Here is a 19,222-nt window from a genome sequence, read left to right as displayed (position 1 = left end):
ATTTCACGAAATTCTCCACACAAAATGAAGTCGAGCATTCGCCTTCCTTACTATCTACTAATCTGACGTCCTCGGTCCATTTCGTAGTGGTCTGCAACGTTACACCTAGAAATTTAATCAACAGGAATGTGTCAAGCAACGCACTATTAATGCTCTATTCGAACATTACAGGATTGTTTTTCCTGTTCATCTGCGCTGACTTACATCGTTCTACATTTCGACCAAGCTGTCATTCGTCACACCAGTTCGAATTTCTGTCTAACAGGGACGGCTATGGGATATGACGTTCTCGTTGCGCGAGACTTTGAGAGGTGAACAGGCAAACAAAGAAAAAATATGTACGAAATATGGCACTCCGCTAGCGCTCGCAACCCTCAGACGAGAACATCCAAAGTATGTTAATGATACGGCAAAGGACATGAAAAACGGACATCGACAAGGGCAATAACAATAAAATGATGTGCACGTACATTTCTTTTTTGTACATTCTCCTACACTGAATCTACAGCAACGGACGGACGCAAATTACACAGAAACAAAATGTTACTGGCACGTGCTACTTCCCGCCTGCACTACGAACGTTGTCCTGAGCGTTCCTTGCACAGCATGTTCGAATTTTAATACTACAATCCCTGTCAGAATCATGGGCAGGATGCCAAATCAACCTATACGCAAATAAACCACCAGGCACACACATCCGATACAATAACGTAACAAGTAAAAATATGCCATACAAACCCTATATAACCTACCTTACACTGCGACATGGCAATGTCGTGGGAGATGGCAATGTTGTAAACGTAATATCTACGTACAGCAGGAGCGGGTCACGACGGCACTTGATTCATAGTCGGCAGCGTTGCACGTGTCAACTGCAGCAACGTTTATCTCCAACACATTGCGGAATGGCAGAAGCGCATCTTCCGCCACGAATCCAGGCGCTTTCCATGCATAGCAAAGCAAGAATTGATATTGTGATATATAGAATTGTGGTGCACAGAACTGACTATAGAGGGTGATTTTTCCACCTTGTACAAACTCTGTTGATTGATCAGTGAGAGGATACCGAACAAAGAAAAATAAGTCTAATGAACTTATGTCCAGAAATGCATGGTTTCCATGATAGAGACGATTTATTCAATCACACATTGTTACAGAGACTGCAGCCTAACATGCGCTTTACCATGCAGCCACAGTTACAGTATTTGTTGAAAATGGTTTCCATGTGCCTCAGCGCATGCGTTTCTGCTCCTTAAAATTAGGGTGCTCCTTGCTTCGCCAGCGTCTTTAAATAGTAATAGTGAACTAAGAATCCCACAGGCCCGGATAGTTGAGAGCGCTAACGCGCTGCTTCCTGGACTCGAGTAGGCGCGCTGGCCCCGGATCGAATCCGCCCGGCGGATTAACGACGACCGCCGGTGTGCCGGCCAGCCTGGATGGGGTTTTTAGGTGGTTTTCCACATCCTACTAGGTGAATACTGAGCTGGTCCCCACGTCCCGCCTCAGTTACACGACTAGCAGACATTTGAAACACATTCACACTATTTAACGATTTCCACTGGATACAAACAGCTGGGGTACACTAATTCCGTCCCGGGGGGTATGGGGCGGCGGCAGGAAGGGCATCCGGCCACTCATTAAAATTAACCATGCCAAATCCGTACTTAACCCTGCCGACCCTGCGCCCAATGTGGGACGCCCAATGTGGGATAAAGGCAGTAGCAAAGAAAGAAAGAAAGTGAACTGAGAATCCCATGTTACGTGTATTCTAGAATTTTGTGTACATATGCTGGCGAATACTTTCCGCTTTGTGTTCCATAGATTCGCCAGATTCAAGAGATGTAACAGTTTACTGCACCTTCTGCAATGTGTTTGTGTGCAGTCGCTGCTAAGGATTTGCGAGTAACCTTCACAACACCATACATCCTCTGCATAGTCTAACATTCTGCGTGGTGTCTGTTGTTCTATATCGTGTCTCCCTACCACTTTCGCGCAACGACGCTCTGAGCGTGCTTTTTAGGGAATTGACTAGTTTGAACCTGGAACCTGTTGCTGGTAAGGAGACGCCAGACCACACATGACATGTAGAATTCAAAAGAGTTCAGTGAGACTAGCGATGATATAACCAAATACTTAATGATTTCAGCATCAGCTCCACTGCACTCCCTGTAAAAGAATCTTAATACTAACTAAATTTAGTGGAAGGGGTTCAAGGCTTTCCTATTTTTAGTTAGCTGGCAAAATAACGTCGAAAAAGCAGTTAAGTTTACCATTGGAAATTTTATTCTACTCACAAAACATTGTTTATAAATTGCACTATTAATAAAATGAAATGTTTTAATACAGGATGGTAAAAACAAACTGCGTTCAACAAAAATGTGAACGAATATTCCCTGAATGGGTTTCCAAGTTCTACAATGGATCGAAGGATGACCTATGCCATATCACATCTATAATCTAGATTTAAATTAAGTTTCACAAAGGAGCAAACTATCAAAATGGTCTACAGTGACCCCCAATTATCTTTAATTACTTATCTAACTTGTTGTAAATTACAGTGGCTGATGTGGCTTTTCAATAACTATACAACAGAAAAATCATCGCTTTTAAGATTTTTACTTCAAGTGGCAAATGTGAACACCATGAGCTTTAATTGACGATCGACACTAGTATTATGCAAAAAGGGTGTGTAACAGATGAGACTTCTGCAGTTCTGAGTGAAGCTTTAAGCGCTGTTATGCGGCATCGCGTGCATTCATTACCTTGTCGGTGTTCGTCAGGGGGCGGGGGCCAGCACAGCTCCGCTAACCTCGCCGTCTCGGAAGTAACTCTTTCCTAACTTCTCATTACTACAATGTCCGCCCCAGTAGCTGAGTGGTCAGCGTGACGGATTGCCGTCCTCTGGGCCCGGGTTCGATTCCCGGCTGGGTCGGAGATTTTCTCCGCTCAGGGACTGGGTGTTGTGTTGTGTTCATCATCATTTCATCCCCATCCGGCGTGCAGGTCGCCCAATGTGGCGCCGAATGTAATAAGACCTGCGATATGGCGGCCGGACCTGCCCCGCGAGGGGCCTCCCGGCCAATGACGCCAAACGCTCATCATCATCATCATTACTACAATTTACCAAAGTTGGTTTAAAAAAAAAAACTATCTGGCTGTGTTTTCATCTGACCAATCAGGGTCTCAATGTTAACCTTAAGCTCCGCCTACAAAAATTCTGTCTATCCAATGAGAAACGTTATACTTTTCGTGGTGGGGCAATGTTTTTAAAGTTTGCAACGTAACAGAGACGCGAAAAAGTCTCACGCTAAAACTTACAGCTGGTGTGGTCCTTTAGTGTTATCGTAAGATCTATACTGTTCTTCTGGAGGGCTCTATCTTTTAACATGGGCTGGGGGGTGGTCCTAACGTAACAGAGACGTGAAAAAGTCTCACACTAAAACTTGCGGCTGGGGGGCGGCCCTTTTTGTGTTATCGGAAGATCTATACTGTTCTTCTGGAGGGCTCTAGCTTTTAACATGGGCTGGGGGGTGGTCCTGACGTAACAGAGACGCGAAAAAGTCTCACACTAAAACTTGCAGCTGGGGTGGTCCTAGTGGTTAGCTGGGAACGTGGGTGGCCAGTCCGTCCCTTATCGTAGGGCCTTCTAGCTTAACACGGTTCTGCTCTCGCCTTCTGTTCTCGTGTCTCCCCTTGGAACTGCGTCTGTCTCACGGTGGGAAGGTATGACATGCATTTAGGCATTCTTGTGTTAGTCTGTGGTATTCCATTTGCTCACTCGTTACTCGTATTACTTTGGTTAATTTAATGTCACGAGTTATTCGGAGCTATGTGACATACTACTTGATTTGCTTATCATGTCAGGGTTTTCATGGAAGGTGTTGGATTTGCCTGACACCTTACAGTAGTTCTTGGTGTGAATTGTTTATGAATGCTTGTATGTCGCACTCTGGGAGGTGAGGTTTTGCACTGGTGACTGTAGGGTATCGCTGTCGGACGATGCCCCTTTCTTACCATCACTTGCACGGTTACCACTATTATACAATAACGTCCATCCTTCCAACACGATAGCATCTCTTTCAACATATTGTTCCAACAAGTTCGACAACACGCTAAAAATACGCCTGTGAGTGTACGGTGGAGCTATGTCACCTGGTGTACATCTGCGTGTCACCTCCGTCATTTGTGTTTATGCCACAGCATGGAGATTGCAGGGATTTTCGGTAATCTCATAACCAAAGTCGTCTTCAGAACACCTAAACGGTCGAACAACCCTGTGGCTTGAGTCATTATTCTCTACTAGTGCCATCTACCGTACGAGACGCGTACCATCTTCCACTCAAGTGCCTTCTCACATGACTTGACAACGCACGTCAAATATATTATCTGTTTGTCCGTCTAGGGCTGCAAGTGTTTCCAGTGAGTGCTAGCGCTCGTTGCCTTGTACTCACGTCCCCAAGTGGGATACGCAAGGTTCGGCAAACAGGTGGAATTGTAGTCGTCCTTCGAAGCTCCATCTCTCGTTTAGGATGTTCACACCACTTTTATGGCAAACTCTATCTTCACCCACATTGTGAGCGGGCGTCTCGTTTACATTCCTAGTCGGGGACTTGCGGGAAATTTGTTACAAACGTCCCCTTTCACATCTTAACGGTTACAGGCAGGTAAAACATGTGCATATCCCTAATGTTCCTGAAAGTCTAGCCCAAAATCATGTGCCACATGAACTCCCACCCATCTCAACTCTGTGAGTTGCATGCAGGATAGAGTATTTTATAACGGCCGCCATGATGACTATCAGCACTATAAGGTGAGGTCCCATCTCTATTAGCATTATCATACTTATAATCTTTCTCATATAAGCCGTTTTCAGGATACGTGGTTAGATATTGACTGTAGCCTACGACAGTGTTAAAGTGGAACCCCACCACATTACATGCTCTCGTCCGGGGGTTGCGAGCGAATGCGAAACGCCATATTTCCACACATTGTCTTCTTTGAATGTCTGTTCACGTCTGTCTCATGCAAATTATCGCCGGGACATCCCGTAGTTTCACTTGTAAGTCGTCCTGTCTCCCTCTATACTATCCCGCACGCCACAGCACCATCAACAAACAGCCGTAAAACTGCTTCTCAGCCTATCGGTTAGAGAGTTCGTGTACATGGAGAATAATAACGGTTTCATCACATTCCTTGGGGCACTCCTGCCTATTTATTTTTGACGAACACTCACTGTTGAGGACAACGTACGTGATCTATTACTTAAGAAATCTTCGAGCCACGTCTGTGACCGTAACCTCCTAGTGGGTGCGCCCAACTCTGGGGACTCTTGTGCACCAGAATGAAGTTTCAACTCTGCAGCGGTGTATGCGGTGATATGAAACTTCCTGGCGGATTAAAACTGTGAGCCAGACCGAGACTCGAACTCGAGGCTTTTGCCTTTTTCTAACAACTGTGCTACCCAAGCACGAGTCACGGCCCGTCCTCAGAGCTTTACTCCGGCCAGTACCCCGCCTCCTGCCTTTCGAAGTCCGCAGAAGCCCTCCTGCGAACCTTGGAAGACTAACGGTTCTGGAAGTAAGGATATTGCGAAGACAAGGCTAAAGCCGACGGCACACGGACCGTGCTGTCGAACGTCAACGTTGAGCGTGCTGAGTTCAACGTGCTGCTGAACGCTCAGGAAGGATGCGACTTGTGCATACGGTACTTGGGCCCCAACGTGCTATACGCGATCACAATGCACTCCAGCGGCAGTTGCGGGATGTTTGTAGCTCGTAAATCACACTGTTTACTAAACGGGTGCGAGTAAACTTCCCACATAAACTCTATCAAAACACACACATACTCCGTTGCCCATAGGCCAGTCACGTTGTTCTATATGTAAAACACTCCTGGAAATTGAAATAAGAACACCGTGAATTCATTGTCCCAGGAAGGGGAAACTTTATTGACACATTCCTGGGGTCAATTACATCACATGATCACACTGACAGAACCACAGGCACATAGACACAGGCAACAGAGCATGCACAATGTCGGCACTAGTACAGTGTATATCCACCTTTCGCAGCAATGCAGGCTGCTATTCTCCCATGGAGACGATCGTAGAGATGCTGGATGTAGTCCTGTGGAACGGCTTGCCATGCCATTTCCACCTGGCGCCTCAGTTGGACCAGCGTTCGTGCTGGACGTGCAGACCGCGTGAGACGACGCTTCATCCAGTCCCAAACATGCTCAATGGGGAACAGATCCGGAGATCTTGCTGGCCAGAGTAGTTGACTTACACCTTCTAGAGCACGTTGGGTGGCACGGGATACATGCGGACGTGCATTGTCCTGTTGGAACAGCAAGTTCCCTTGCCGGTCTAGGAATGGTAGAACGATGGGTTCGATGACGGTTTGGATGTACCGTGCACTATTCAGTGTCCCCTCGACGATCACCAGTGGTGTACCCCAGTGTAGGAGATCGCTCCCCACACCATGATGCCGGGTGTTGGCCCTGTGTGCCTTGGTCGTATGCAGTTCTGATTGTGGCGCTCACCTGCACGGCGCCAAACACGCATACGACCATCATTGGCACCAAGGCAGAAGCGACTCTCATCGCTGAAGACGACACGTCTCCATTCGTCCCTCCATTCACGCCTGTCGCGACACCACTGGAGGCGGGCTGCACAATGTTGGGGCGTGAGCGGAAGACGGCCTAACGGTGTGCGGGACCGTAGCCCAGCTTCATGGAGACGGTTGCGAATGGTCCTCGCCGATACCCCAGGAGCAACAGTGTCCCTAATTTGCTGGGAAGTGGCGGTGCGGTCCCCTACGGCACTGCGTAGGATCCTACGGTGTTGGCGTGCATCCGTGCGTCGCTGCGGTCCGGTCCCAGGTCGACGGGCACGTGCACCTTCCGCCGACCACTGGCGACAACATCGATGAACTGTGGAGACCTCACGCCCCACGTGTTGAGCAATTCGGCGGTACGTCCACCCGGCCTCCCGCATGCCCACTGTACGCCCTCGCTCAAAGTCCGTCAACTGCACATACGGCTCACGTCCACGCTGTCGCGGCATGCTACCAGTGTTAAAGACTGCGATGGAGCTCCGTATGCCACGGCAAACTGGCTGACACTGACGGCGGCGGTGCACAAATGCTGCGCAGCTAGCGCCATTCGACGGCCAACAACGCGGTTCCTGGTGTGTCCGCTGTGCCGTGCGTGTGATCATTGCTTGTACAGCCCTCTCGCAGTGTCCGGAGCAAGTATGGTGGGTCTGACACACCGGTGTCAATGTGTTCTTTTTTCCATTTCCAGGAGTGTATATACAAATAAAAACTTCAATATCCATGTACATGTTTTAAGACGAAAAGGAAAGTACCATGTTCAATAAGTAAGGACACAGGCTTATAAAAGTTCTATTACAAACAGTGCGATACAAATTTGCAATAGTGCTCCACATAAGATAAGCATTATTTCACCATTCCCACATTTCTGTAAAATCCTAAGGTCATTCTTAATTGATCACTGTTCCTACCCAGCAGCAGAATTTTTGCAACATGTGAATTGCGCAACGTAAGAAGAAAAGCGAGCAAAATATCGTTGTCGTTATACAAGTAGCGTAAGGTGTCCTGTAGATTAAGCCAATCGAACGAACTCACTCCTCAAAAAAAGGTGAACTTATATTTACATAACAACAAATACTACAGTATATACTTGTATCAAACTAATAATAATGTTCAGAACCTATTACGCGAATGTTAGGAAAAAAATTAGACGAGACGAGACGCGAACCTCCGGCATTTCATGCCATTTGATAGAAGCATGTAATGCTACTCAATACATTTTTTTTTTAAATTCTTTGTTGATCATATTTTATTCTATTTGTTTCGTTGTATATGTTCGGGTCAGACGTCTCATGACACCCGTTCAGGTTGTTTGTTGATCCGTTCTCTCGGTTTTTTTTTTTTTTTTTAACAGAGGGTAGCTAACCCCCCTGACCAAACACATTGAGCTACCGTGCCGGCGTGCCAAACTTCGGGTAGCTAAAAGCTTTAATCGCAGCTATGATACTAATTGCAATTTAATTATAACAAATTGTACCAAGAAAAATACGTTTTTGGTGGAGCCTCAGTGTGTCGCTGCATTCAAATGGCATACTCTCATAACACGCAAGTTACGGTAATACTTTTGTCACGAATAAGATGTTTCTCTTTATTTTTTTTGCAACGAATCATACAGTTAACAACGGGTTTTCGAGTGATTCTCAATTTTCTTGTGCTCACCGCCAGACACCACACTTGCTAGGTGGTAGCCTTTAAATCGGCCACGGTCCGTTAGTATATGTCGGACCCGCGTGTCGCCACTATCAGTGATTGCAGGCCGACCGTCGCCACACGGCAGGTCTACTCTAGAGAGACTCCCTAGCACTCGCCCCAGTTGGACAGCCGACATTGCTAGCGATGATTCACTGTCTACAAACGCTCTCATTTGCAGAGACGACAGTTTAGCGTAGCCTTCAGCTACGTCATTTGCTACGACCTAGCAAGGCACCATATTCAGTTACTATGAATGTATTCTGAACAGATAATATTGTGAATCATGTACCGTCAAGAGTGACGTTCATCATTAATGGATTAAAGTTAAGTATCAAACTAATTACGTCCACTTTCTGAATTCTAATTCCCTGTCATGTTCCAGACCTCACGCCAGCGTGAGCACTATGGGACTCAACTGCTGCGGTCATTAGTCCCCTAGAACTTAGAACTAGTTAAACCTAACTAACCTAAGGACATCACAAACATCCATGCCCGAGGCAGGACACGAACCTGCGACCGTAGCGGTCTTGCGGTTCCAGACTGCAGAAAACGCGTGCATTTCGGCCTCCACTCGCAACACGGTGTTGGCTCTTCTGCCGACACAACACTCAGAAACGACATATATACGTATAGGCTTGAAATGAATGCCAATATGGCGCCTCACAACTCTTTGCTGAAGGGATATGGCGTGGTTGGGACGTAGGTGGCGTTGTGCCATCTCATTGGTCAACGCTCAGACGCACGCTCAGAATATCTGACCTGCCAGATATTGCCCTGCACGTTCAGGAAGTCTTCCGAACGTGCTATTCCACGCTATGACGTCAGAAACTCGGCACGCTCAACGTTCGGATGCACGGTCCGTGTACCGACGGCTTTAGCGACAGCCTGACGGAACTAAAGCTGTGAGGACGGGCCGTGAGTCGCGCTTGTGTAGCTCAGTTGGTAGAGCACTTGCCTGCGAAAGGAAAAGGTCCCGAGTTCGAGTCTCGGTCCAGCACACAGTTTTAATCCGCCAGGAAGGTCAGAACTAACCACTTCGCTGACTCACTCAGCGACGAAGGAGTGACGATCCGATCCAGCGTCGCAGGACGAAGTCGCGGAGCGAGCGACGCCGGAAGCTGCGCGCTTGGGAGGGCGGACGCCTGCGCTCCCACCGGCGAGTTGTCGCAGCGCGCGCCCCTCGGGCTAATGAACGTGGCGCTGCGGGGCTCTCGCGCAGAAGAGGCGGCAGGCGGCAAACACGGACTTCCATTAGAGACGCGGACGTGACCCGCGCCGCTGTTGTCCCAAGGAGGCCCGCTGCGCCGGCCCCGGGCTGCTGCCCGGCCCTGCCCTGCGCTGCCCTGAATCGCTAATGCGGCGCGCGCACCTCGCCCGCATTAATGCCGACCCGCGCGGCCGACGAAAGCTCGGCAAATATGTATAGCGCTGCCCTGGTCGGCGCGGCCAAGCCAGCTCCGCTCTGCCCTCCAGCCGGCTGGCCGCGCATAAACACGTGCCCCCGACCTCGCGGGAACGTGCGGGCCCGCCTGCTCTGCGTGCAGCGAGAGTGCTCTGCTCGCCTGTTTGTGGTCACGGGACCTCGGGGCGGGCGTGGCTAATGCTCCCTGTCCGGCCAGCGTGCAGCTGCTCTTATTGCAACGGAGAGGTATACAGGGCGCCCCAGCTGCCCCTACCGCTAGCTTTTATGCAGCCCGCGACGCCTTTGTACACCCACATTCAAGATTTTTCAAATTGTCTCACGCGCTACCCGCAAGCTACTAGTCCTACAGAAAAAATTAGCAGCCCCTTTTTGGAGGATATTTTACGCAGTTACATTCGGAATTCTACTAACTAGGCAGCAAAATAACAAATATCTAGAGGCACCTGTTTTCAGCAAACGCGAAATCGCGAAATTTTCACGAAATTTTACACATTTTGCTGAAAACGCGAAACAATTTACTTTTAAGCTAAATCGCGAAAAAATTGACGAAACTTTGTAAAATCTCGTCATTTGAACTTAACTGCGGAAATTCGATTGGAGTTACGGTAATACAATCTGGATATTGATTGTACACTTTTTCGACATATATATAATATATCGAGTATTCCAAAGACATTCTACAATGTTCTGGTGGTGTATTCAGTATTACGTGCTGGAAATCGTTGTAGATCGCCGGTGCATTGAGTGTGGTATTTTGTGTTTTGTTTTCGTGCTACAGATGATTAATATGGTAGTGACAGTTTTCGACCGAGAAAAGGAATTTTCCACAGAAGGATTTTCTGTTTTCGAAAAAAGTAGGAAGATACTTATCTGCAAATACTGCAATGTGCGTATTGAGTGGCAGAGGAAGGACACGTGGCTGAAACACATTAATAACAAAATGGTTCAAATGGCTCTGAGCACTATGGGACTTAACATCTGAGGTAATCAGTCCCCTAGAACTTAGAACTAGTTAAACCCAATTAACCTAAGGACATCACACACATTCATGCCCGAGGCAGTATTCGAACCTGCGACCGTAGCAGTCGCGCGGTTCTAGACTGTAGCGCCTAGAACCGCTCGGCCACTCCGGCCGGCCATTAATAATAGTTCTTCCCATAAGAAGAACTAGGAGCAGACGCTAACAACTACTGGTATAAAAAGACTAGCAACGCTCACGGAAGTCACTGCAGCGGCAAAACGAGCGAAAAATCATAAAGAAGAATTCATTTTATCGACTACTCGAGCTTTCATTGAGGCTAACGTTCCGATGGAAAAAGATGATCATCCTAAGCCGATATAATGGATGAACAAATGCATACCAGGTTTGTGTAAAGCTGCAGTGAAGGCTTTGTGGATCCCAGACAGTAATGTTGATAGTGAGATATCATTTTCTAGATATTGCAATATAATGTCTGACAGGAGAACAGCTCTTACTCCCAGCAACATGAAAGTCGTGGTATCCTTGTCTTTCTCGGACTGACTTGTGTGTTGTGTACTTAGACTAGGAGAGGGTAAATGTTTTCCAAACTTTCATGATTTGGTATTTGTGTTTTAATAAGATTTATAATTTTTATGCTTATTTAATTTATGCAAAATAGAAGATTTTTCACTACAAATGTGCCATAAATGTATTGCCTTTTACTGCTGAAAAGTGGAAATAAAATTTAACGAAATTATTGACGAAATGGAAGAAAAGAGTAGCGAGAAATATACTGAAATAACTTTTTAAAAATGACGAAATCGGGCAAAAATTTTCACCACAAGCAGGTGCCTCTACCAATAACGTACAAACGGGACAATGACATCAAAAGCAAACTAGCACTGGCAGAAGGGATATTCCTGGCCAAGAGAAATCTACTTGTATCAAACATAGGCCTTCATTTGAGAAAGGAATTTGTGGGAGTGTACGTTGGGAGCGCAGCATTGCGTCATAATGAAACATAGACTCTGGGAAAACCAGAACAGAAGGGATTCGAAGCATTTGAGATGTGGTGCTGCAGATGAAGTTTGAGAATTTGGTGGACTGATACGATAAGGAATGAGGAGGTTTTGCGCAGTATCGGAGAGAAAAGGAATATGTGGAAAACACTGATAAGGAGAAGGGAGAAGACGATAGAGCATCTGTTAAGGCATCAGAGAATGACTTCCATGGTACTAGAGGAAGCTGTACAGGGCCGAAACTGTAGAGGAAGACAGCGATTGGGATACATTCAGCAAATAATTGAGGATGTAGGTTGCAAGTGCTGCTCTGAGATGAAGAGCTCGGCACAGGAGAGGAATTCGTAGTGGGCCCCATCAAACCAGTCGGAAGACTTGTTGTTCTTGTGGTATTCAGGCCTTAAAAGACTGGTTTGATGCAGCTCTCCAAGCTACTCTATCCTGTGCAAGCTGCTTCATCTCCCAATACGTACTGCAGCCTACATCCTTCTGAATCTGATTAGTGTATTCATCTATTGGTATCCCTCTACGATTTTTACCCTCCACACTGCCCTCCAATACCCAATTGGTGATCCCTTAATGTCTCAGAACATGTCCTACCAACTGATCCCTTCTTCTAGTCACGTTGTGCCACAAACTCCTCTTTTCCCCAATTCTCTTCAATACCTCCTCATTAGTTATATGATTTACCCATCTAATCTTCAGCATTCTTCTGTAGCACCACATTTCGAAAGCTTCTATTCTCTTCTTGTCCAAACTAGTTATCGTCCATGTTTCACTTCCATACATGGCTACACTCCATACAAATACTTTCACAAACGACTTCCTGACACCTAAATCTATACTCGATGTTAACAAATTTCTCTTCTTCAGAAGCGCTTTCCTTGCCATTGCCAGTCTATATTTTATATCCTCTCTACTTCGAGCATCATCAGTTATTTTGCTCCCCAAATAGCAAAACTTATTTACTACCTTAAGAGTCTCATTTCCTAATCTAATTCCCTCAGCATCACCTGGCTTAATTCGACTACATTCCATTATCCTCGTTATGTGACTAACGACCGAAAAAAAGTTTTCTCTTTGGATACGTTTTCGTAGGAGCTCACAATTTTCGATTCATCCAAGAAAAACGCGTTGGAAATTGCAAGCGAGAGAAAATGAAAATCGTGCATGAGCTATTGCGGGTTGCATAAATCTCAGAACTAGGCGCACCTGAATAACCCTGTATATATAGGTTCTGAATGGCACAATGAAGTCTCAGCATGGAAACTTCTCAAAATACAGTATCTCGTAAACAACTCGCACTGTAATTATGCAACAGGCGCTACTTACATTCTAATTAACATAACTTCTTTTTTTGTTAATGTCAAAGGGTTGGTTCAAATGGCTCTGAACACTATGGGACTTAACATCTGAGTTCATCAGTCCCCTAGAACTTAGAGCTACTTAAACCTAACTAACCTAAGGACATCACACACATCCATGCCCGAGGCAGGATTCGAACCTGCAACCGTAGCGGTCCCGCGGTTCCTGACTGAATCGTCTAGAACCGCTCGGCCACACCGGCCGGCAATGTCAAAGGACATTAATGTCACTATACATTGTTCAATTAAGATAAGTGTATGTTTGCGCAGATAATACACTTCATAGGAATTTTCATTACAATCTGTTGATTGTCTAATATCAATAGCCCTTTCCATTTCCGGAATATTTACTACAGTGCAAGTTTTACGTGCTTCACCATGTCTATGTATAACTCTTCTGCTGATGGCAGACGCTCTCAAGAAAGCTCATGACTCTCTTTAGTGACGTGTGGGGCAGTCCACTTGCTAAACCCCCCTGGAGGAAATTTTGAAACCACTAAAATTTATTGCAATATGAAAATTTAATCACTTGTGTTTCAAAGTACCTTCAACATGTCAGAATGGTGCTCATTACCTCCTTGATAACCTGCACTGAAAATGTCTCAAATACGAGTAATGAAACATTTCCTGCACCGAGCTGTGAACTGAATGCCAAGGTACAAAGTACGGCAGGCACGCAGGTTATGCATCACCTGCGAGTAGCTGGGTGCTCTAGCACCAGCCTGCTTTGCATAATCAGTTTGCTGTCGCCAGGTCAACAAAAACGACAGGGCGGAAAGCGCGCCACCTAGCAACTCCGGCCATCTTAATTAATTCGCCGCCTCTCCCCCTGCTGTAAGCCACCCTCGGCGTCCTGCCGAACGGTCCTCCACCGCCGCAGCCCCGCTCCCTCACGGCAGCATCGCTTTGTTTGTCTTGTCCTGCGGTCGCTGCTGGGGGAAAAATTACGAGGAAGCTCTCAAAGTAATCACTTGCTTTAATCAGAGCAGTGGGAAAATGTGTGTTAAGGAAAAAGAACGCTTTTGAGACCTTGTATTTACTGTAGCTGCTGTAGCGATGGAAGATAATTGAGCACGTCGGCGAAATTTACGGCCAAAAATAAGCACCATTTCTTCTGTTTTTATGGCTAAATCGAAATATTTGTCTTCCTATTTCAGTGTTAAGCATCTCGAATGGACAAATCCACATCTTCGAACACCAGATGCACAGTACATTCGCAGTTGAATCATCAGAAAATGCACCAGCTAATTTACTTATCAACAGACGGGCTTAGATTTTAAATAACTTTGAAGTGTTACCGTATACTTTATCGTTTATTCCACCAAAGCTGTGAGAAAAGTACGTTCATTTCAACATTTACCTAGAAACGGTGACAACAAACTCTTAGAGTGAAGTAGTAGTATCACGCTTGTATTTTCTTCTGTTGTACAGCGAAGTCAAAAGAAAAGGCGGTGGGAAAGAGAAGAATCCAAAAGCGTTAACTGATATCTGTGCCTTTTCCGCGTGTTAAGTTGAGTTTCATCTTTCCGTGTGGAGGTGAATACTCCCTGTTATCATTAGAAGGGAAAAAACTAGATGTACTGTTTAACTATGCCACCTCTTGCAACGAAGGAATATTTGAAACTTTACGTCGATTTCACACAGATAGCGACGAAGTCCGAAGGAATAAAAGAAATTTTATTTGCTAAACAGATTGGAAAGTTATGCTTTTAGTGACTGAAACTATCTAGCTACCGAAGAACGAAATTAGATTAAAAAAATAATATGTACGTGATATGTTATAAAAGTGGACGAAATACAGATTCTTCCACATCTACACTTTCGCCGCGTACCCACCTTTATATTACTTTTGTTGTCGGTTCTTTTCCACTCATTCGCTTAGTATGTAATAAAAGACTGTATCTATATTAGGTATTTCGCCTTTATAATTCGTATCCTCGCCACGGAAGCCGTTCTTATGGGTAAGTTGAAAACAAGTTACGTACTAATCGGGAAGAGGGAAAAAAAGAGCCAAGATGAAGATCTGAAAATGAAATTAAGATCTTAATAGCTTGTGCAACCTTCTAGGCGGACAGATATTAGGTAGTGGAAGCTGTTGTCTAGTTCCCCATTGGAATGAACGAGGCTCGAAAGTAATAGGGCTAAATTATTATTATTGTTATTATTATTATAATTATTGCATTATTCGATACTGCTTGCATAGTATAATGTAACACCTTCATATTGAACGCATTACTTTTGCAGGATAATTTAAAACGGTGTTTAACTGACCAATATTAAATGTAAGTGGAAAATATAACCATACAAAATGAATATAAGGCACAGGAGGATATTTAAGAGAAGAATGCAACTGCGTTTGACTCTTAAAAATCAGATTAATAGTTTCGGGGAAATTTTAAAATATTTAAAACTTAAGATTTACCTTTTTCGAACACGAAACTCGTTGCTGTCTTGTTCGAAATTTTATATTGTTTTATGGAACAGTCATGTTAGGCTTGTAGGGTGCTCCAGTTAGACGCATCTAAGACATTCTGCTTACAAAAGATGAATAGTGAAGAAAAACTTAAAACTGTTGCTACCCACTGAAACTTTGTAGCTAGGGATGAGAAAATTGGTAGTTTGTGGTAAGGTCTTATGGGACCAAACTGCGGAGGTGATGGATCTCTAAGCTCACGCACTACTTAATCTAACTTACGCTAAGGACGACACACACAGCCATGCCTGACGGAGGGTTCGAATCTCCGACGGGGGGAGGCGAGCGGACCGTGACAAGACGCCTGAGACCACGCGGCTACCTCGCGCGGCAGCAAGGGATGAGCTGCAAGCGGTGGGGTGCTGTGTAAAGAAGTGAAAATCTGCATTAGAAAAGACATTTATTCTAAAATCACAGATCAAACTAAAAAATTAATAAATTTTTGATACTCCTTTGAGAAGCATGAGAGCTGTTAATACAATCAAGCCTCACTATATTGAATCTCAAGGGAAGGGAAAATTATCGAGGATTCGATATACTGCGATATTTTCCGCATTTGTATGTGATGCAGGCCTCTGTTAGTTTTGGTAACATAAAAAAGAAATCAATATATATTATTATGCATACTGTTTTATTTCCTCTTAAACAGACAACGATTTATAAGTTTAAAATACTTTCATTGCAAAAAAATTAAAAAAATTACATGCAGTAAAACTATATGTTTGCGAACATGAAAAGTAGCAGTACTCACTGACTTTAAAAATAATTCGTAATTTTGGCTGTCCTTACACTTTTGGTCACATGACCTGCCTGACCGTTCGTTACTGGCGGTGCATCTTCGACTTCTTCACCTTCCACTTCGTCATTGCTGCTGCTTTCTTTTTCGTTCGTTGTCTTCATGGAGTCAACAATCTAGGCTTCTGTTAGTTATCCTGGAACAGCGACATCGTTGTCCACATCCACGAAATGTTCAAAATACATGTGTGCGGTGTTAAAGTAAGTTGCCACTGTCGTTCATTCGGACTCGAGGGTACTGATAGAAGATGTCTCCTGCAAGTACTGTATAAAACAAAAACGTGAATCAAAATTTCCATAAACTAGTGTCAGAATCAAATTAAGATTTTACCTGCTTAAATATCAAAACCACCAGCTGCTCTTTTTCATCCGTCGCCGGAAACCTACGTATTCGGAAACAGTTATCGATCGTTTGCTCCTTACGTTTCTCCACGCTTTATGCGAATTCTCAAAGCGTCTAAAATGTTAATAGTTGTGCAGGTGTCATCGTCAATATTGCGTTCGGATCACTTCACACCTTTAGTTTCCTTTAGCATTCTCTATTATTCCTTGTGCTAACGGCTGCAATTTCGACGTAGTGTCAGATGGCAAAAATTGTACTTTCACGGATTTTAACGGAGGGACAACATTGTGCGCACAGCAGTTCCCCACAAACAATACATCTTCTCACGAGTTATTTTCCTATCAAAATCTTTTACCCAGCTGGAAAATACTTACGAAGTAAACCATGATTTCTTATTCGCAGTATACTCCACAGGGAACGACTTACACCTGGAAAAACATCATGGTTTCTTAGATCTTCCAATCATAAGTGGTTGTGCAGGTCATATTTTCTGCTAACAGAACAGTAACACGATCTTTGCTAAGTTTTGCCCCGGGAAGTCAAAGTTTTGCTTGGAAGAAGTTTGTAAAAAAAGTTAAAGCTCGTCTGCTGAAAAACATCATTCAGTTTGTAATTTTTAAGGATCCTCTGTAATTCTGACCTCCACTGATCACAAATTTAATTCAGATTGGCACGTTCCCCACTTGCTTTTTGCAAAATGGTACTGTGTCTCTTCCTGAAATTTTCTAAACACGCGTTACTTGCACGAAACTTATCGTATCCCAGTGCTGCTGCAAAATAATCTCCCTTCTCTTATAAAACAAATCTACCATTGTTCACATTATTGTTCCTCTGTTGTCGGAACCACTGTACTAAACACTCTTCAACATCTCTAAACTCAGTATTACGTTGTCGTTTCCTGTCAGTCGCTTAATTTTTTGTAATCACGCGCTCTTCATTCCTCATTATTGTCGACGATGTGCTTGCCGGAATCTCAGACTCTGCAATACGTTTTTCTTTTTCATTACTCCTCCTTTACTTCATCAATTAACTTTTGCTTTTCAGCAACTTTCAGACATTTCCACTTAGAGCCCATGGCTGACACTCATAGCTCACACTCAATAAGTAAAATATTTCCTCAAATCGCACCTGCACGGAGGATTTGGGAACCGCAAGGCGACGCAGATCTCACTGACTCATTGACGCAGGGAGGGGAGCGATTGGGATTCCCCTATTTGCGTGCACTTTGATGTGAAGAAGTAACACATGAAAGAATTCGATATATAGAGGTGACTTCGATGTACAGAGATTTTGTCTACTGAACTTCGATATATGAAGGTAAAAACCTGCCCTTCTCGAGCCTCCCATAAACTTCGAAATAACGGCGGGTTTTGTTCGAAATATGAAGTTTTAGGGCTTCCAAGGGAAGATAATAAAGAAAAATCGATATAGACAGGTCGTCGATAAAACGAGGTTCGATATATTGACGTGACACATACGTTTCATCAAACAAGACAATTTTTACGATTTGGAACTTTACACATTCAGATCAGTTGGCTATAACGTCTCCAATGGCTCTTTCCTCATATTGTATACATTAGTATATATACACTAAAAGAGAAGAAAACAATTTTGTTCACCAAAATTACATTCCAATGAAACTGGACATTGAGCTACTGTTACATAATACTATCGGAGCAGATAACAATTTTTGCAAATAAAATCCGAGAAATGACACCGAAGTGATCTTAACAAGAAGTACTAGAAGCCAATTATTAGCTTGAACCAAATCACAAAAGCTATAAGAGAAATTGGCTGTAATAACAAATGTACTGGAAAAGAATCAAGTAATAACGCCAAATCGATCGCAATAACAAGTAGTGGGCAATGACAGCTTAAACCAGAAGGCCCACACACTTCCAACAAAAAAAAAAGAGAGCGCTAGACAACGGACAAAAGATGCGTCAATAAATTTTTAAAAAATGCACCCAGTTATCTACCACAGACCAAATATTTTTAACCCGTATCTCGTAACCAATACTCCAGATTACCCATCAGGCTCATCTTCAGATGGTTTATGGAGGCTACATCATTATTTCTAGCACAACCACCTGAAAAGGTTCGAAAACCGGTTTATGGAATAAAACATAATTATTCAAAAAAAAAGTGACTGGTTGCAGTTTTATGTAACTTATTTACATTCAGTTAACAGCCACGGGTTCTAAAATATCTCTAATGGATAAGATTAATATTTGTGAATTATACACAATGCAAAAGGCACAAAGCCCTCAGATGCCTGTAAGCGTAAGAACAAATCACATTTCACGAAACGTAGCTACCGACAAACACATCTTAGCAAGTGGCACAAATACCCGACACACGGAATAAGACGCTCACCAAATAAATTCATGTGTTTCCGTCGCGTAACTCTGCCCATGTATACACGTGTAACAAACAGCAGTGACAAATGCTGACCATTTTTTCAATTCGAACGCTGTGCTCCCCGACTAAGTGAATGTGGCAGTTCGACATTTGTTCAGAATATGACTCGATTGAGGCAGG

Source organism: Schistocerca americana, chromosome 1 (genome assembly GCF_021461395.2).
Source record: "Schistocerca americana isolate TAMUIC-IGC-003095 chromosome 1, iqSchAmer2.1, whole genome shotgun sequence".
NCBI classification, from domain to species: domain Eukaryota; kingdom Metazoa; phylum Arthropoda; class Insecta; order Orthoptera; family Acrididae; genus Schistocerca; species Schistocerca americana.
This window is presented reverse-complemented; position numbering follows the sequence as displayed.